The sequence below is a fragment of the Callithrix jacchus genome, chromosome 4 (genome assembly GCF_049354715.1).
Source record: "Callithrix jacchus isolate 240 chromosome 4, calJac240_pri, whole genome shotgun sequence".
NCBI lineage: Eukaryota > Metazoa > Chordata > Mammalia > Primates > Cebidae > Callithrix > Callithrix jacchus.
The window spans coordinates 94,180,925-94,198,165 of NC_133505.1; the positions used below are offsets into that span (position 1 = coordinate 94,180,925).

Here is a 17,241-nt window from a genome sequence, read left to right on the forward strand (position 1 = left end):
ACAGCAGAAACATAACATAATGAAATCTTGGAACTAAATTTGCCCATTATAGCAACTTTTAAGTATTAATTAGGTGTGCAAGGTTCAAGATTTCCTGAGGAATACAAAAATTCCCAAGGCACATACAAATATATTTTGGCTGTGTCCCCACCCAAATCTCATCTTGATTTGTAGCTCCCATAATTCCCACATGTTGTAGGAGGGACCCCGTGGGAGATAATTGAATCATGGGGGCAATTTCCCCTGTACCGTGTGGTAGTAAATCTCACACGATCTGATGGTTTTACAAGGGGAGAGCCCTTTCAGTTGGCTCTCATATTCTCTCTCTCTCTCTCTCTCTCCCCACCCCCGCCACCTGCTGCCATGTAGGACATGCCTTTCACCTTCCACCATGATTGTGAGGCCTCCCCAGCCACGTGGAACTGTGAGTCCATTAAGCCTCTTTTTCTTTTTCTTTCTTTTTTATTTTTTTGAGACGGAGTTTCACTCTTGTTACCCAGGCTGGAATGCAATGGCGCCATATTGGCTCACTGCAACCTCTGCCTCCTGGGAACAGGCAATTCTCCTGCTTCAGCCTCCTGAGTAGCTGGGATTACAGGCATGCGCCACCATGCCCAGCTAATTTTTTGTATTTTTAGTAGAGGCAGGGTTTCACCATCTTGACCAGGATGGTCTCAATCTCTTGACCTCGTGATGCACCCGCCTTGGCCTCCCAAAGTGCTGGGATTACAGGCGTGAGCCACCACGCCCGGCCCTAAACCTCTTATTCTTTATACATTGCCCAGTCTCAGGTATGTCTTTATCAGCAGCATGAAAATGGACAAATACAGTAACTTTCTACTACAGAAAATTGAGTAACAGGATAGCAGCCACTGATGGCCAAGAGCTGACCTGGAATTTGCAGCTACACCATGATGTCCTCCTGTTGAACATAAATAATTTAATAGTAAACCATTTTCAGACAAAAAAATCAACATTGTCCAAACCACAAAAAATAATCAAACATTCCCATATTCTGTATAATATGAGTAATTGCTGATTCTCCACCAATCATAATTCAGTTGTGCTTAACTCTTCTCACCTTTCAGACAGGAATTACTAGGGTACCCAGTCACAAAATTATTACTACTTCCTAATAGCATTCAATCCAAAGAAAAGTCCCACTTCCTTAAAACCTCACCAAATTCTTGAATATACTCTTTTTCCTTTAGAAGTATGTAGACACTAATGCACTATTTATGGCATTGTTACTGAAGAGAAGTCTCTGAGGTTGACCTGATTATTTCTGCTTTTTAGGAAACTTACTTTTCTATGTGTGGGTGAACTTAAGATCCACTTTTTTCTTCGTTCTTGAAGATCTATAATTTTTTTCAGGTTATAGCTTGGTGTTGATTATTCGGTGTCATTTTGTTCTGAGTTAAAGTTGAGTTCTTTCAACCTGTAGATTCAATTCTGTCGATTATTCCAGAAGAGTTTTCTTTTATTGTATTGCTGAATACTTTTCTCTTTTTCATGTTTTCTGTTCTATTCTTCAGAAATTCTATTCAGAGATCCTGTTGGATCTGGTCTTACATCTATCAACCTCTGTCAAATCACATTACCTGCTTTCCTATAGCCACCCCTGCTGCCTGACATACAGCCACCTATTGCTTTTCTAATTGCAAGATCCTTGCATGTGCCTTTTTGGACAGGGACATTGATTTTAGTTCATCTATATTTTGCCTGAGGTCTGACAAAGCACATGTTATCTTTCAATGTCCTATTTTATGTTGACCCAAATTTCATAATGTTTGAGAGATATTTTATAATATGCGATTTAGGGTTATTAACCCTCCTTCATTATAACCTTTTTGTCATTTTGGTCAGAGTTCAAAAGAAAGAAGTTTCATCTCTAGCTAAAAGTGTCAGAGTTGTTTTTTGTTTGTTTGTTTGTTTGTTTGTTTGTTTGTTTGTTTGTGATAAGTGAAAGGGAAGAGCAGTAGCTCTAGTTTCTGGTGATAGAGTAGAATTCCTAGCATTGATTTTACAAAATGCTAATGCCCAGGTTCAACCACCAAAGATTCCAATTAATTCATCTTTGGTAATTTTTTTTTTTAATGGATTGGAGGTTTCAGTGGGACGGGAGAATCACAAGGAATCAGGTGTTCAGAGGAATGTATTGAGTAGAGGTGAGGAGCTAGGATGTTGAAAAGTAAAAAAAGGAGAGAAGGAGAGGAAGAAAAAGAGGGAGAGAGAACAGGAATATTGCTTCATTCTAAAAATGGGTATTAATAATGACTGATCAATATTTTGTGTATTTAAAATGGAGAACTCTGTAAATATTTATTGAGTTTACTTGTTCTGGATCTGAGTTGAAGTCCTGGATATCCTTATTAATTTTCTGTCTCATTGAGTCTAAATCTCGTTATGGGTCTTATGTATCTGGGGATTAAGATCTCTTATTGTTGCATTGATCCTTTTACTAGTGTATCTTTGTTGCTTTGAAATCTATTTTATCAAATGTGAGAATTGCAACTCCTGCTTTTTGTTTATTTATTTATTTTTGCTCTCCATTTGGTTGGTAAATTTTTCTCCAACCCTTTATTTTGAGTCTTTGTGTATCTTTGGATATACTGTTAGGTTTTGGCTGTATCTTTTGATTGGGGGATTTAGTCGATTTAAATTTAGGGTTACTGCCATTTGATGTTAACTGGCTATTTTATCCATTTGTTGATGTAAATTCTTCTTTATGTTGATGCTCTTTACTTTTTGGTATATTTTTAGAAAGGCTCGTACTGGTTGTTCCTTTCTATGTATAATGCTTCTTTCAGAAGTTCTTGTAAAGCAGGCCTGGTGGTAATAAAATCTCTGAGTACTTGCTTGTTCATAAAAGATTTTTATTTTTCCTTCAATTGTGAAGCTTAGTTTGGCAGGATATGAGATTCTAGGCCGAAAGTTCTGTTCTTTAAGTATGTTGAATATTGGCCCCCCACTCTCTTCTAGCTTTTAGGGTTTTCCGCTGAGAGATCTGCTGTAAGTCTAATAGGTTTCCCTTTATGGGTAACCTGGCCTTTCTGTCTGGCTGCCCTTAGTATTTTCTCCTTCGTTTCGATCCTGGTGAATCTAACGATTATGTGCCTTGGGGTTGCTCTTCTTGAGGAATATCTTTGTGGTGTTCTCTGTATTACCTGGGGTTGAATAGTGTCCTGCTTTGTTAGATTGGGAAAATTTTCCTGGATAATATCCTGAAAAGTATTTTCCAGCTTGGATTCATTCTCTCCATCACATTCAGGTACACCAATCAAACGTAGATTGGGTCTTTTCACATAGTCCCATATTTTTTGGAGACTTTGCTCATTCCTTTTCATCCTTTTTTCTCTATTCTTGTCTTGTCATTTTATTTCATTAAGTTGGTCTTCGACCTCTGATATCCTTTCTTCTGCTTGATCCATTCTGCTATTTCAACTTGTGCATATTTCACTAAGTTCTCGTGTTGTATTTTTCAACTCCGTTAGTTCATTTATATTCCTCTCTATATTGTCTATTCTTTTCAGCATTTCGTCAAACCTTTTTTCAAAGTTGTTAGTTTCTTTACATTGGGTTAGAACAAGTTCTTTTAATTCCCAGAAGTTTCTTATCATCCACCTTCTGACGCCTATTTCAGATAATGGAACACAGTTCTTTTCCATCAGGTCTTGTTCTGTTGCTGATGAGGAACTGCAATCCCCTGTAGAAGGAGAGGGGTTCTGATTTTGGGTATGCTCGGCCTTCTTAGGCTGGTTTTTTCCCTTTATTATAAATTTATCCATCTGTTGTCTTTACAATTACCGCCTTTCTAATTAGGTTTCTGAGTCGACGTCCAATTTATTGATTCCCAGTGCTGGGATTCAAGCAACCCACTGCACCGGCCAAAATAGCAGCGATAAGATTGATGGTGCTCTCCTGCCCGGGAATCTCTGGTCTGGCTTCCTTCTTGAGTCCGCAACAAGCGGCTCTGCCTTCCCGGAGCTCCAAACACCAGTCAGTAAGGGAACCAGTCCCGTTTACTCTGCATGAAGAGCTGCCGCGCCAAGGTGCCTGCAAAACTGCTGCGCCGGCCACAAGAGTCACACTGGTGACCCGTGGGGCTCCTCCACTAGAAATCTGCTGGTTGTTTTTAAACAACTCTGCTAGAGTTGTTTTTAAAAGTGTACTGTATAGTCCTAGTACAATAATGGTGTTTGGGAATGACCATTGTCTCCTTGACTCCCAGTTCTTGCCCCTACTTTGTATAGAAGTCACGTGATTGGAAGAATAATCTTGGTTTCAGGGCCTGGCATATCCCTAAGTATGAGCTTGGTTCAGGAGTGAGCATGTGAAGTATGAGATGAAGTTTGCAAAACTTCTGGAAAATATTTTCTCCATTTTACAAGAGAGCACAGCTAAGAATAGCTTTTTTGTTCCTTGGTTAATGTCCTATATAGATGTGAGGTCTAGAAGAATTGTGGCCATCTTGACTTCATCTTAAGGATGAGGCTAACGTATGGTATAACCAGAGATAAGAAATTAGAGGACGAAGAACCGTGTTCACAAAGTTATGCTAGCCTTCAAGCTGCCCTTCCTTTGCACTTCCAGCAAATCTAGCCAATGCCAACCCATTTCCTTATTGTTTAAACATGTTGAGTTAAAGCCATCTTAGCTAAAAAAAAAATACAGCAATATAATTCTTGTTCTGTCTTCACTCTCCACCTCAGTAGTAGGTTCACATAGAAATACGTCAAAGCAGTTCATGTGACCATAGTGGTAACAAGTGCCAAGCTTATCTTGAATGCCTTGGACTATGTTATATGCACTGAAATTTCCCAGCAAAATTTTAATATTTTTTATTGTGACAATTACAAGCAAAATAATCATAGATTAAAGGCCTCATTGGCTCTACTTCTATGATTTTTAGGAAGAGCTTTGATTATTCTGCCTAAGAAAAATAGTATGTCTTGACTCAGGGCCTTCATGATAAAGTACAAAACAGCATACTGAATATAGTGCTTGTCTTTCTTCTGAAAATGTTCAGTGGAAGTGAAGGTGTACGATAGAGATACTTGGGAATTGTTAAATGGTTGAAGAGCTATAGGATGGACCACATGTGGCTAAAATAGAGTCTTTACAGCTTGGTCATTCCAATTCATTCCCTTCCATTACAGCTACCATTTATTGAGAGTTAATTTTGCCTTAAATAAAATATTTTAAAATAAAGTTTATTATTTCCATAATAGAAAGAAAATAACTTTCTTGCAGTTTCACCCTGAATTTTCAAATCACCTAGCTATATTGTTAAATGTAATTATAAATTCTTTTGTTCAATAGCTATCTATTGAGTACTATTTGCCTTGCACTTTGCCAGACTCTAGGGAGCTAATGGGAAGAAAGGACAAGAGGACGTGGGGATGAATAAGGAGATTCCCAGACTTTGAGGCACTCCTAGCCTCTGCAGACACAGACACACAAAAATACACCCATTTAGATGGTAATAAAGACAAGGATGTAGTTAAGAACCCACAGGGAACCAGAAGGTGAAAATAGCAAATTTAAACTATTGTGTTGATGCTTTACTGTGTTAACTCTCTCAAGGATATCTTTATTTGTAAGAACTTCTTGGATACTATGTTTTAGTTCTCAGCAATGATGGAGAGTAATGAAAAAATTTGAAGAAAACAACCCTCAAGTAATATGATGCAGAGAGTCATTTCCCTGTGGAAATAACAGTGGTTTGAGTTACTGCTTATTTTGACAGATGTTATCAACTTAACATTCCTATTGCAGAACTCTACTCTTACATAAATTTGGAGGATACATTCATTTCTTGGGGTTACTCAAATTCTTGTCATTAAATTAAGGCTGCAATGTTGTATTCAAACATCAGGGATCTAAAAGTGTTAATTCTGCTTCAAAAGGTGACTGAGAAATTCAGGAAATGGCTTATAATATTTAGTTCATATTTATATATGTGGTTTGGAATTCTTTTTGGCATGTTAGGTCTTCACACTCTATTACTATGAATACAAGTGACTGTTAGAATGGAATTCACAGGGCAAGGATTATTATATATCTAGCTTTTGGATTATTTTTATCTTAGAAACGTGCACAGCTTTTCCTCCCACGATTAGCAATGGACATAAAGCAATATCGTTCTGGAGAGGAATTAGCATATCTCTTGGTAACATCTTATAATGGTGACTGGCATTTGGGGCAATTGATTCATCAATAAGTGATTTGCAGGAATTTCACCCTGGAGAAGTAGTTAGAGCCATCACTCACAAGTCACAATGCTGGGCCATTTTAGATGATGATTATATGCTGTTACAGAATTTTCAATCCTAGCCCCAGATTTTTCTACTGACAATGAAAACCCACAAAAAGAATGTAGATAGAGCTCAGGATAGCCCAAGAATACTTTCATGGGAATGCTGAATTTGCCTTCTTTGTGGCTGAGCCCAAAATCTTGCATCATTTCTCACTCCTGTGAAATTAGGAACAAGAGGAGAGGCAGCTTTCCTTCTGGGAGTTAATGCCTCACTCTGCTGTCATATTTTCCAGTCTCTTCTACTAAGATGTGATTTTCAAATGCTTAATAATTCTGGGCATATACAGAACCAACTTCAATAATAAAACCACACAGGAGTTGCCATTAAATGTAGGCTCTTTTCTACCATGAGGTGTTCTGACACAGAGCTGTTTCCATTCTGTTAGTAGGTCTCAAGGGGTCATTAATGAAGTTGGTCTCCTAATTAGGATCCACTTGTCTGACTTTTGAATCAGGTGCTCCCCAACTTCCTGGCTCCAGCTCAAGAGGCTTATTGCCCTGAAACAATTTATTTCACCTTCAGCACCTTCTGGCTGTCTCTGGGAATCTCTGTTATGCTGAGTGACTAAATTTTGAGTATCTGTGGCCCCAGGGAGCCTAATTTCACTAACAGATGCCCTCTTCCCGAGTTCTCATCAACCATTGGATGTGGAGACCAGAAAGAAAACCTTAAGTTTGTCTGAAAGCCTGTGGAATACAAACCAAAAATCACCTGTATCCCTCCAGCTAGACTGACTGCACACAGAAAGATGCTCACATCTTCTGCTATGTGTGTGAGGCACTGTGGGTCTGACTTTCAATTTGAGCAAAGGTTTAAGAATAGTAAAAGAATAATCTATTGAGCTGTAAAAGCCACAGATGCCACAGTTAATAGTTAATGCAAACTTGGACAGTATTTACCAAAGGCAGGGAACCCTAGATGTCTACTCTGGCCCTATATTACCCTATCTCATTGTGCTCCCTGTGTCCTTGCCCAACACTGTCAGGCTTCTGATACTTCCTTAACACAAAATTGACATTCAGAACTTAATGCCTTTACTTCAGGGAGATCCCTGTTTTTTTGTTTCTACCTGGCCAAATTACACTCCAGCTAATGTTGAATTCTCCTCAACGAAGCTACTCTGCTCCACCCCCTGTCAAAATAAATGCTCTTTTCTCTGTGTTTCCTATAGTACTTTTATCAAAATGTTCTATAGAAATGGCTTTCTGTGCATTCCTCTTTCATTTTCTTTTTAATTTAATTTTTTTCAGATGGAGTTTTGCTCTGTCTCCCAGGCTGGATTGCAGTGGCACAGTCTCGGGTCACTGCAACTCCCAACCCCCAGACTCAAGCAGTTGTCCTACCTCAGCCTCCCGAGTAGCTGGAATTATAGGTGCCCAACACCTCACCTGGCTAATTTTTTGTATTTTTGGTAGAGATGAGGTTTCACCATGTTGTCCAGGCTGGTCTTGAACTCCTGACCTCAGGTGATCCATCTGCCTCAGCCTCCTAAATTGCTGGGATTATGGGAGGGACCCATGGCATCTGGCCTTTCTCTTTTATTTTCCATAAAGCTTTGGCTAAGGATATTATCCACGGAACCATCCCTGCCCCCTAGACAATGATTGTGAACCAAATTTTTCTGAATTATATAGGAGAATAAACTTTATCTCTTATGAAGACTTTGTATCCTTCCTTCTTCCAAACATTATATTGCCATCTTATTTTTCGCTGCCAGGAAAGTTAAGACTAGGTTTTATAGTCTTTCTCAGTAATGGTAGGGACTTTCATAGCTGTTTTGCTCCTCATAACCTGTGGTTCTCTACTTTTATTTTCATTCTGTTAATTTTTTGCAGTAATCATTTTTGTGAATGAACTCAATTTGTTCTTAGAAATAGGTAGGGCATAAACAAAGACAAGACCAAAGTGTTACATTAGAATGATACTTGGAAAAGATATTTATGTGAATGGGTAGAGGAATTAGGTCTAAATGGACGGCCTCCCCAGGACCTAACTTAATTTAGCCTGTTGATAGAGCAAATGATATCTCTTAAATCATTTTCCTTACAAAATCATTCTCTCAATCAGTTTTTGGGTAAAAGCTAAATATTGGATTATTTAAATGAAGGTGGTGGGAGCTTAAGCAAGTTGAGTGGAACAAAATTTGGATACAGTTCTGTGACTTGAGGCCAAAGGAAGAAGAGACCTAATTTGGGAAACTGTGTGGGAGCAAGTGATTTAATAGAGTGACTTTACACAGAAGCATCCCTGGATGAACCCATAGCCTGTGGGGAATGAGGCTTAGGCTGCAAAATTCTTCTTGTCTTAAATTCAGCAGCAGGTGCTGAATCGGGTGGGAATTGTAGAAGGGAGAAAAGGGGAGATGAATAGCTCAGTGGGCTCCACTCTGGAAAGCTGGGAAAAATAAAGGGAATGGAAGCAAGACTGGGTCTGGTTGGACCTACAGAGTCCATGCTAGTGTTTTCCTAGCACAGTTCTCTAATGACCAGTACCTGCTTGCAGTCCAGCCTAGTAACACTCAGTCTATCCCTGCATCATTGTTTTCTAGCAGGAACTCCACTTTGAATCTCAAGAAAACCAAAATCAGGTGGATCCCCGGGTCCAAGTGTTTCCTGCTGTCCTTATAAGGCCCCAGATCAACAGCCCACAGCCCTCTCACCCCCCGATTTGGCCACTACCACCTCATCACTACCAACTGAATCCTTGCCAGGAGAACCTGCTGAAGGGAGGGAGTGTGGCTTAGATCCACAGGACATGTTTTTTCTTTCAGGTATGCAGTATCACATGCAGCCTAATGGAAAAATAGAGGCAGGGAAGGGAAAGGCAAGCCTCATTCCTAGTAATGATACAAGATTGGGCACAAACGCTTCTAATCACAATAACCTTCTGAATATGCCAAATATTTCTCTGAAAAATGGAGAAAACAATTTTACTTTTATTAATAACTTTCCTGGCCAAGACAATGTCAAAAGAAGAACCCTCAAAGCAAGGGACTGCCCCACCAGGAATGTTACTTTCCTTTCAGGGAACTTTCATTCCCCTGCCATCACCAATGACAGGAACTGTCAGCTTCCTCATCCCTCTCTTTTCCTTTTCCAGTTCTTGTCTCCAAATGATGCTTTCAAATTCCTAGTGTGCCTGTTTCTCATTCAGGAGCAGTGCCTCCATCAGAGCTGCTGCCAGAGAAGGTGATTGCTTCCACTCCAGCTTCTGATGGAAGTGGTAAGGATGGTTCCCTGAAGGATGCCACTTTCGTCTTTTCCCTGACTGGGTGTCAGAGTCTCTCCCTACCACCATCCGAATCTCCTCTGTGTTCTGGAAGATCCCTTTTCTCAGACAGCTGCTGGGTTTTTCATCAAGGGACAAGCAAGCCATCTCCATTTACACCAGATGGCACCTGGAAATCTCTCTCTTCTCTCTCTCTCTCTCTCTCTCTGTCTGTCTTTCCTTTCCTCAACATTAATACTTAACTGAGTTCTTTCCAAAATCACTCCAAGTAGAAAACCCCTATAAAGCATTTATTATTTCAATAATGATGCATGGCTTACGTTTTCCAGTTTCCTGTGACATCTGAAATTTGAAAAACTCCAAACTAAAAACGTATGTAAATGTTTATTTTCTTAATTTCCTTAAATTGGCTTTTACATTTACTTTAAATAAAAGAAAACAGGAGTATCTTGAAAATGTAACATGTATTTAATTGAATACCCAGAAGACAACCCTCTGTCCTCTTCCCCTATCAAACTCAGCCAAAGCAAGAAACTTAAGGTGAAACAAGAGGTGTAACAAATCCTAGTTACATAAAGGCAGATTGAAGGTCACCTTCAAATTGGATATTGCCAACTTTTTGCTCTACTCTAGTGTTTTTCATGGATTGCATCTTGACAACTTTTGCCCAGTGTAAATGCAAATAGCAGCAAAGAGGCATCCACGTAGTAATGCTCAAAAACGTGACCATGACTTGGTCTGAAAAGCAACATATAGATACTAGAGGAAAAAACAAAAACCAAAATGCATATTTGCTCTTTGAATCATGGCAATGGTGAGGAGCTACTGAGAAATAAAAATAAAATTCTAAGTCTCCTAACTGACTGAATGAACCCTCCCCTGGCCAAGTGGACCCCAGAGGTACCTCAAAAACTGAGTCTCGGCCATGACCAGATGGGAGGTGAGACACACTTTGTTTACCTCCTCTCTTACCACCAGGAGGCTTATTCTTTCGGGGCTAAGCCGACACCAGCCCTTGCAAAAGACTCCACCACAGATATCAACCAACAGCCTGACACTGCCCTTTCTTTTGTGCCTCATAAAAGACTACCGACTACAGAGTGGTTCTGGCCAGACTTAAGAAGAATGTGCAGCAAGGATATTCATGTTCTCTGATTTACCTTTTGATGTCACAGCACAAAAAACTCCACCCTTGGATCATGCTAACACCACATTTTTTTGTATGTGGGACCCATGAAGGAACATGAAGCTCAATTGTACATGCACGTTTCTCCTTTCATAAATATTCATGACTTCTCCTATAGCTTGCTGCATATGTATATTTGGCCACCCTGCACAGCATAAATTTCTGTTCCCTTTGACCCTCCCTTGAAATGTCTGTTTCCAGTTTCTGGCTGGAAGGTATGCTTCCCAGCCTGGCAGAATAGCCACCCTGCAGGCTGCAACCTTTTATGAAAAATAAAACACCTTTCCAAATTTATGAATTCCTCATTCTTCAGTTGACACTACTTTGGTTTAACATACTGATTTCAATGGAGATCACCTTGGATATTAAAAGTAAAGTGTAGAAAGAATTGAGAAGAAGGGAAAGAAATAAATATCTAATTTTCGAGTATATAGTTGCATGCTTTTATTCTGGCAATAAGACATGATTAGACAAGCCTGATTTCTAATACTAAGTAACATTTCCCCCAGCCATTCTTATGATTTTCTTCTTTCTCATATAAAGTTTTCCACAGTGATAACATGTAAAACTATAATTAAATACACAGAAAAACAGTTCAATGGGCTGAAAATCTGCTGTCCTTAAGTTGTTGTGTTGTGTATGACAGTTTTGCAAATACTCTGGCTTTATAAACATGAGATCAATCACAAACTGCATATTCAGTTTTGAGAGAGTTCCTTCTAGTTCTGAAGCAATACTGTTAGCCCACAGTAGTGTCACTGGCAGGATATGTTCATGGCATACTGTGGTAGACAGGATATCAGGTGTTTTGGAAATATGGGGTCTGGATCTGGTTTTACTTATTATTGAAGGTAGATTTTAGATATTTTGATTTGTTAAGTAACTTCTTAGTCCATGTTTTTAAAATCACATTAAGTTGGTAACTGGACTGGCAGGCATCTGGAGGTGTCCAGTTCCATGGGAAAATTTGGCAAAACTTGGTTATGTCATTTCGTGATTTTGAGTACGGAAGGGAAGATGGAATTGGACAGGTAGGAAAGGAGAAGAAAAGTTGCCTAACATCATGAGAATGTGCATATCCCTCCTGCTACTAGTTCTATATGCTATTTCTACTTAGGTCTTTTTAGTAGAGAACATGCATGTAAAGCTGTTGACATAATACAAGGATAAGGCTACATATTCTGAATAGGATACAAATAGTCAACAATACCATCTTTCTTTCATTCTAAGATATTCTATTTAATTAATTTTCTTAGAAACTGTTAAGAATATTACATTAAATGAATAAATGAAGCATAAGGTATATTCTTATTTCGGAAATGTTAAAATGTAAAAAAAAAAATGTTTTTTAGAATCCAAAACCTATGTTATTAATTCAGTGCCCTGCATTGTGTCAAATGATATGAGAATATAAGAAGCATAAAATCTACTTAAGTAGCTAAGACACAAACAATGAATCAAGCAGAAAAACACAAGGACTCATCTGGCTGGAATACTAAAAATCTGGCTAAACAACGTCAGACCTCAGAGAGCGAATTTTCTATAGGTTATATATAGTTGAAACTCTGTGATTAATGAAGAAAATGAAAATAATTTGAGGAGGAACTGGATAAACAAGAACTAAGAGAAAATATTTACATTAGAAAAGGTAGATTAAGAAACACCAACCTTCTGAAGTATCTTTCAACTTTCCTGTTTACATATTCTTTGACTTTAAAATTCAGAGTCTTTTTGACACATAACTTCAGAGAAAACAGTCCCTCAGCCTCACATTTATATTAGGAGAAAGATTTAGTTCCTCAAAGTCACATGGTGAGTCTAATAAGACAATCTGTAAAATATGTTAGTCTCCAGATCATCATTAAGGCATAGAAAATAAGATTTTAAAGAAGTATATTGAATAATAAAAACTCAATAGATACACACTGATATACACACAAACACATGCACATTCTCTCTCTCCCCACCCCCACCCCCTCTTTCTCGCTCTCTTTTTGTGAAAACTGATTAATTTTCAGGGCTTTCTGATATTTTATAACTATATGTCTACATATGTTTCTTTGGGGGATTAGGATATCTGGGAATCTCACATATGTTCTTGGGACACTGTATCTCAGCTGTAGTCTAAAGTGTTTCTATTTCTTTGTAACTTACACTTTAGAATTATAATTGATAAACAATTCAGCATATTGCTTAATGGTTTGGAAAATACACTTGGCAAGGCAACCAGGTGGCTGGATGTGGGAACAATCATGCTGCCAAATTAGTTCCATTTAAACTTTAAAAAAGAAATACCAAAGGCAATAAAATTTCACTGTTTATATTAGAAGTCACCTTTGAATTTTTCTGGTTTAGTCCAATAGAATTAAACTATTGGAGCCTCTGGAGGTGGGGTCTAGGTTTTGGTGTTTGTAAGGAGCTGCGTAGTTGACTCTAAAGTATAGTCAGGATGGAGAAGAACTAATCTAGCTCAATCTTCTCCCTTGTGCAGGATTTTTTTTTTCTATAACATCCCTGATAAATGATCTTTTATTCTTTTGTTGTTGATATTGTATTGGCTTTTTAAAAAATGTCAATATGTTACATTATCCAAACTCAAAAAACTGCATCAAAAATAAAAACAAAAACAAAATAATATATATGTGATACTTTTGCTTAGAAATACTTTAGCTGAAATATGGCATCTAATGATTTTTAAGCTATTTCACTGAGTAAAGGGGCCTGAAATAAACTCTGGTTCTCATGGGAGGAGGACATAATATGTAACAGGTGTTTAAAGTTACTTTATTGATGTGTAATCTTTATATAATAAAAGTTACTAATTTTAAGTATACTATTTGATGAGTTTTGACAAGCAAATGCAGTCATATGCCCACTATACAAATCACGACAGAGGATATTTTTATATTTCCCCCAATTCTCTCTCTGCTCCTTTTGATATAGACAGGAGACAGGGAAATACTGGGTAGAAGAGGGCAGTTCCCTGGCAAAGGCCCCACCCTCAAGCCTGGAAACCCATGGCCCTAAGTGAAAACCGGCCCTCAATGAAAAAAGGCAAAAGTTGTCTTTTGGCCCACCACACCTCCTGTCGTGTACCCATATACACCCCAAACCCCAGGCTCCATGAGGATACAAGAGGATGAACAGAAGAGCAGAAGAACAGCAGAGTGGTGCAGCAGAGAGACAAGAGGGTCTGTATGCTGGGGAGTTCGACTGGGAAAGTCACAGAGGAGATCAGCCTCTGGATGGCCAAACTCCAAGGGAAGATCATCTTCCCACTCCATCCCACTTCCAGCTTTCCATCCATCCTGCTGAGATCCACCTCCACCACTCAATAAAACCCCGGCATTCATCCTTCAAGTCTGTGTGTGACCTGATTCTTCCTGGATGCTGGACAAAGACATAGGTACCAAGAGGGCACTGGGTTGTTTAACACTTAGGCCATCTATGGAAAGCAAGCCTACAAGAGTGCACTGTAACACATGCCCACTTGGGCTTCAGGAGTCGCAGCCTCCCACCCCTGGATGCTGCCATGGGGCCGGAATCCAGGGGCACTCGCCCTGGCTCCTGCATGTCTACGTGCTCCCCAGCCCGTAAAGGATTTGAGCATGTATGTTGACCAAACAGATGAGCCACACCCCTGTCACATGTCCTGCGAGCGGGGTCAGGGAACTCTCCCGTTTTACTTTGTGTTATAGTTAGTTCCCTAGAATCTCTCCTGGCTCCTAGCAACCACTGATACACTTTCCATCGAATGGGCCTATGAAGCCCTCTGAGCCAGAAGTTTTCTTTGTAGGAGGGTGTTAAAAAGTTTGGCCTAATGTTGCCTCTGAACATATTTTTCGTATGCCTAAAGGTTTCTCTATAACCTAATAATGTGTAAACAGATTGTAGCCTACTCTTTTTTTTTGTTGAGACACAGTTTTGCTCTTGTTGCCCAGGCTGGAGTGCAGTGGTGCAATCTGAGCTCACTGCAATCTTTGCCTGCCAGGTTCAAGCAATTCTGCCTCAGCCTCCTGAGTAGCTGGGATTACAGGCATATACCACCATGCAGCTAATTTTTTGTATTTTTAGTAGAAATGAGGTTTCATCACGTTGGCCAGGCTGGTCTTGAACTCCTGACCTCAGGTGATCCACCTGCCTCTGCCTCCCAAAGTGCTGGAATACAGGTATGAGTCACCACGCCCACTGTAACCTACTCTTGTAACAAGAGTAATGGAAACATAACTAACCACGTCCAGCCAACTGTTCAAAGCAGGTTCAAATAAGGCAGACATCCAGCTGCAACCAACCCAGCTGTTTCTGCATCTCACTTTTGTTTTCTATACATCACTTGCATTTTTTGGTCCATAAATATTACCAATATTATCAGACCATGTGGCAGCCCTGTAGTCTCTCTGAACCGATTCTGGGTCTGAGGGCTGCCTGATTCAGAAATTGTTTTTTGCTCAATTAAACTTTGTTTAATTTATCTAGAGTTTGTTTGCTTTTTTTTCCCCACAATTCTGTTATTTAATAGATATAGAGCTATTGACGTTATCTATTATCTCTTAAATTAGTTTTGGTAGTTTGTGTCTTTCAAATAATTTGTTCATTTCATGTAAGATATTGAATTTACAAGCATAAGATTGTTCATAACATTTTCTTATTATTTTTAAATGTCTGTATAAACTTTAGTGATGGTTTCTGTTTTATTCCTGACCTTGACAATTCATGTCTTTTCTCTCTTTCGTGTGTGTGTGTTAATAATTCTGATTAGAAGTTAGCAATTTTATTGATCTTTTCGAAGATCCATCTTTTGGTTCCAGTGGGTGTTCTGGGGAATAAAACAAGTTTCAATAAATTTAAAAGTATTGAAATGATAGTAGATCAGTGTTACGTATGGGAGATGTGAGAGGGGAGAAGAAAAGACACACACACAATACCTTTAGGGGTAAACAACCTTTATCCCACATAAATGGCAATGCAGATATAATAAGTAAACAATATAATAAGCAAATTGATATAATAAGCAAATTGCAATGGGAAGAGGAGAAGGGAAAAGATATGTATCTATTTATACTCACCAGACTACTGAGGATTCATTGCCAGACCGGGAAGCAACAGCCTGGGCTTTAGAGTTGGCCACTACACTCACCAGACTATGGAGGACTCATCGCCAGACCAGGAAGCAAGAACCTAGGCTCCAGAATCAGCTACTCATCTGTGCACAGACAGGAGAGGGCTCATGAAGCTTTGGTGCGATCTGGGACTCTAGCCCTTTTTGTAATGAGTTGTTTGGCACGAGACCCAGTATGAGGGCGCTTCGTGACTGAGCTCAAGGAACACAAAAAGGTCAACTTGTTTTTGCGATTGGCTGTTGTTTTCTAATAACTAATATATAGGAATAGATTGAAATAAAGATTTTTCCAAAACAGTGCTGGATGAATGCCTCAAGGGGCTCATGCAACCTGTTCTGGGGCTTGGTGACCATTGTTTGTGTCCACGTTCAACTGAGTTCAAATTTAATATTTAACGTTTCCTCCACAATTTGGAACACAAGTTCCCCTCCCTGTGTCCATGTGTTTTCCACCATAAAGGAATTAAACTAAAAAACAGTAACAGAAAATACCTTGAAAACACTCCAAAATAAACAACAAACTTTTCAATAATTCTTAGGTCAAAGAAGAAATCCCAAGGAACTTTTTAATGGAATGAAAATAAAAACACAACATATCAAAATGTGTTGGATATAGCTAAAGTAGTGCTTAGAAAAAATAAATAGCTTTAAATGCTTATATTAGAAAATGAGAAACACCAAGATGATTATATAAATTTCAAACCAAACTGGAATAAGAAGTACAAATTCAACCCAGCATCAATAGAAGTGATACAGACAGGAGGCGAGGAAATAATGGGTCTATTGGAGCTTTTATGGGTAGAGGGTGGGGGTGTACTGTTGAAGTTTTTATGGGTACAGCTTGTGGGATGTATTGTGTATCATTGTTACACAGCAGTATAACAGTACATTGGTGTGTTCCATATACTCTTGGAAAAAATGTGTTTCATTCTGCTGTTGGGTAGAATAGAAATCCTTAAGAAAATATTAGCAAATCAAATCCAATAATATGTAAGTAGGATACTACACCATTAGAAAGTAGGGTTTCTTCCAGGAATGTAAGACGGGTTTAATATTCAAAAGTCAATCACTAGGTCAGGTTGGTTGATAATGTTGCTAAAGTCTCCTACATTTTAAATAAATTTCTGTCTGCCTATTCTGTCAATTACTGAGAAGTATTGAAATGTCCAACTTTATTTGTAGATTTTTCTATCTTTCCTTTCTATTCTACAAGTTTTTTTGGTTCATGTACTTTGAAATCTTGTTATTAGGTGTATACAGTTAAGATTTGTATGTTCTCTTCATGAATTGACACCTTTATCATTATGAATTTTTAAAAATCTCTGTTATATTTCTTTTTTGAAATCTAATTTGTATGTTGATATGGTCACTTCTGCTTTCCTTTGGTT

General features: G+C 38.7%; 1 long non-coding RNA gene across 1 annotated transcript in view; it reads right to left on the reverse strand.

Moving 5' to 3' along the window:
• Positions 1-17,241, reverse strand: part of LOC118152912 (uncharacterized) — a 30,513-nt gene that overhangs the window by 4,685 nt on the left and 8,587 nt on the right. The window contains exon 2 of the long non-coding RNA XR_004741938.3: positions 15,801-15,937. This is a non-coding gene — a long non-coding RNA (uncharacterized LOC118152912). The remainder of the gene's footprint in view (positions 1-15,800; positions 15,938-17,241) is intronic.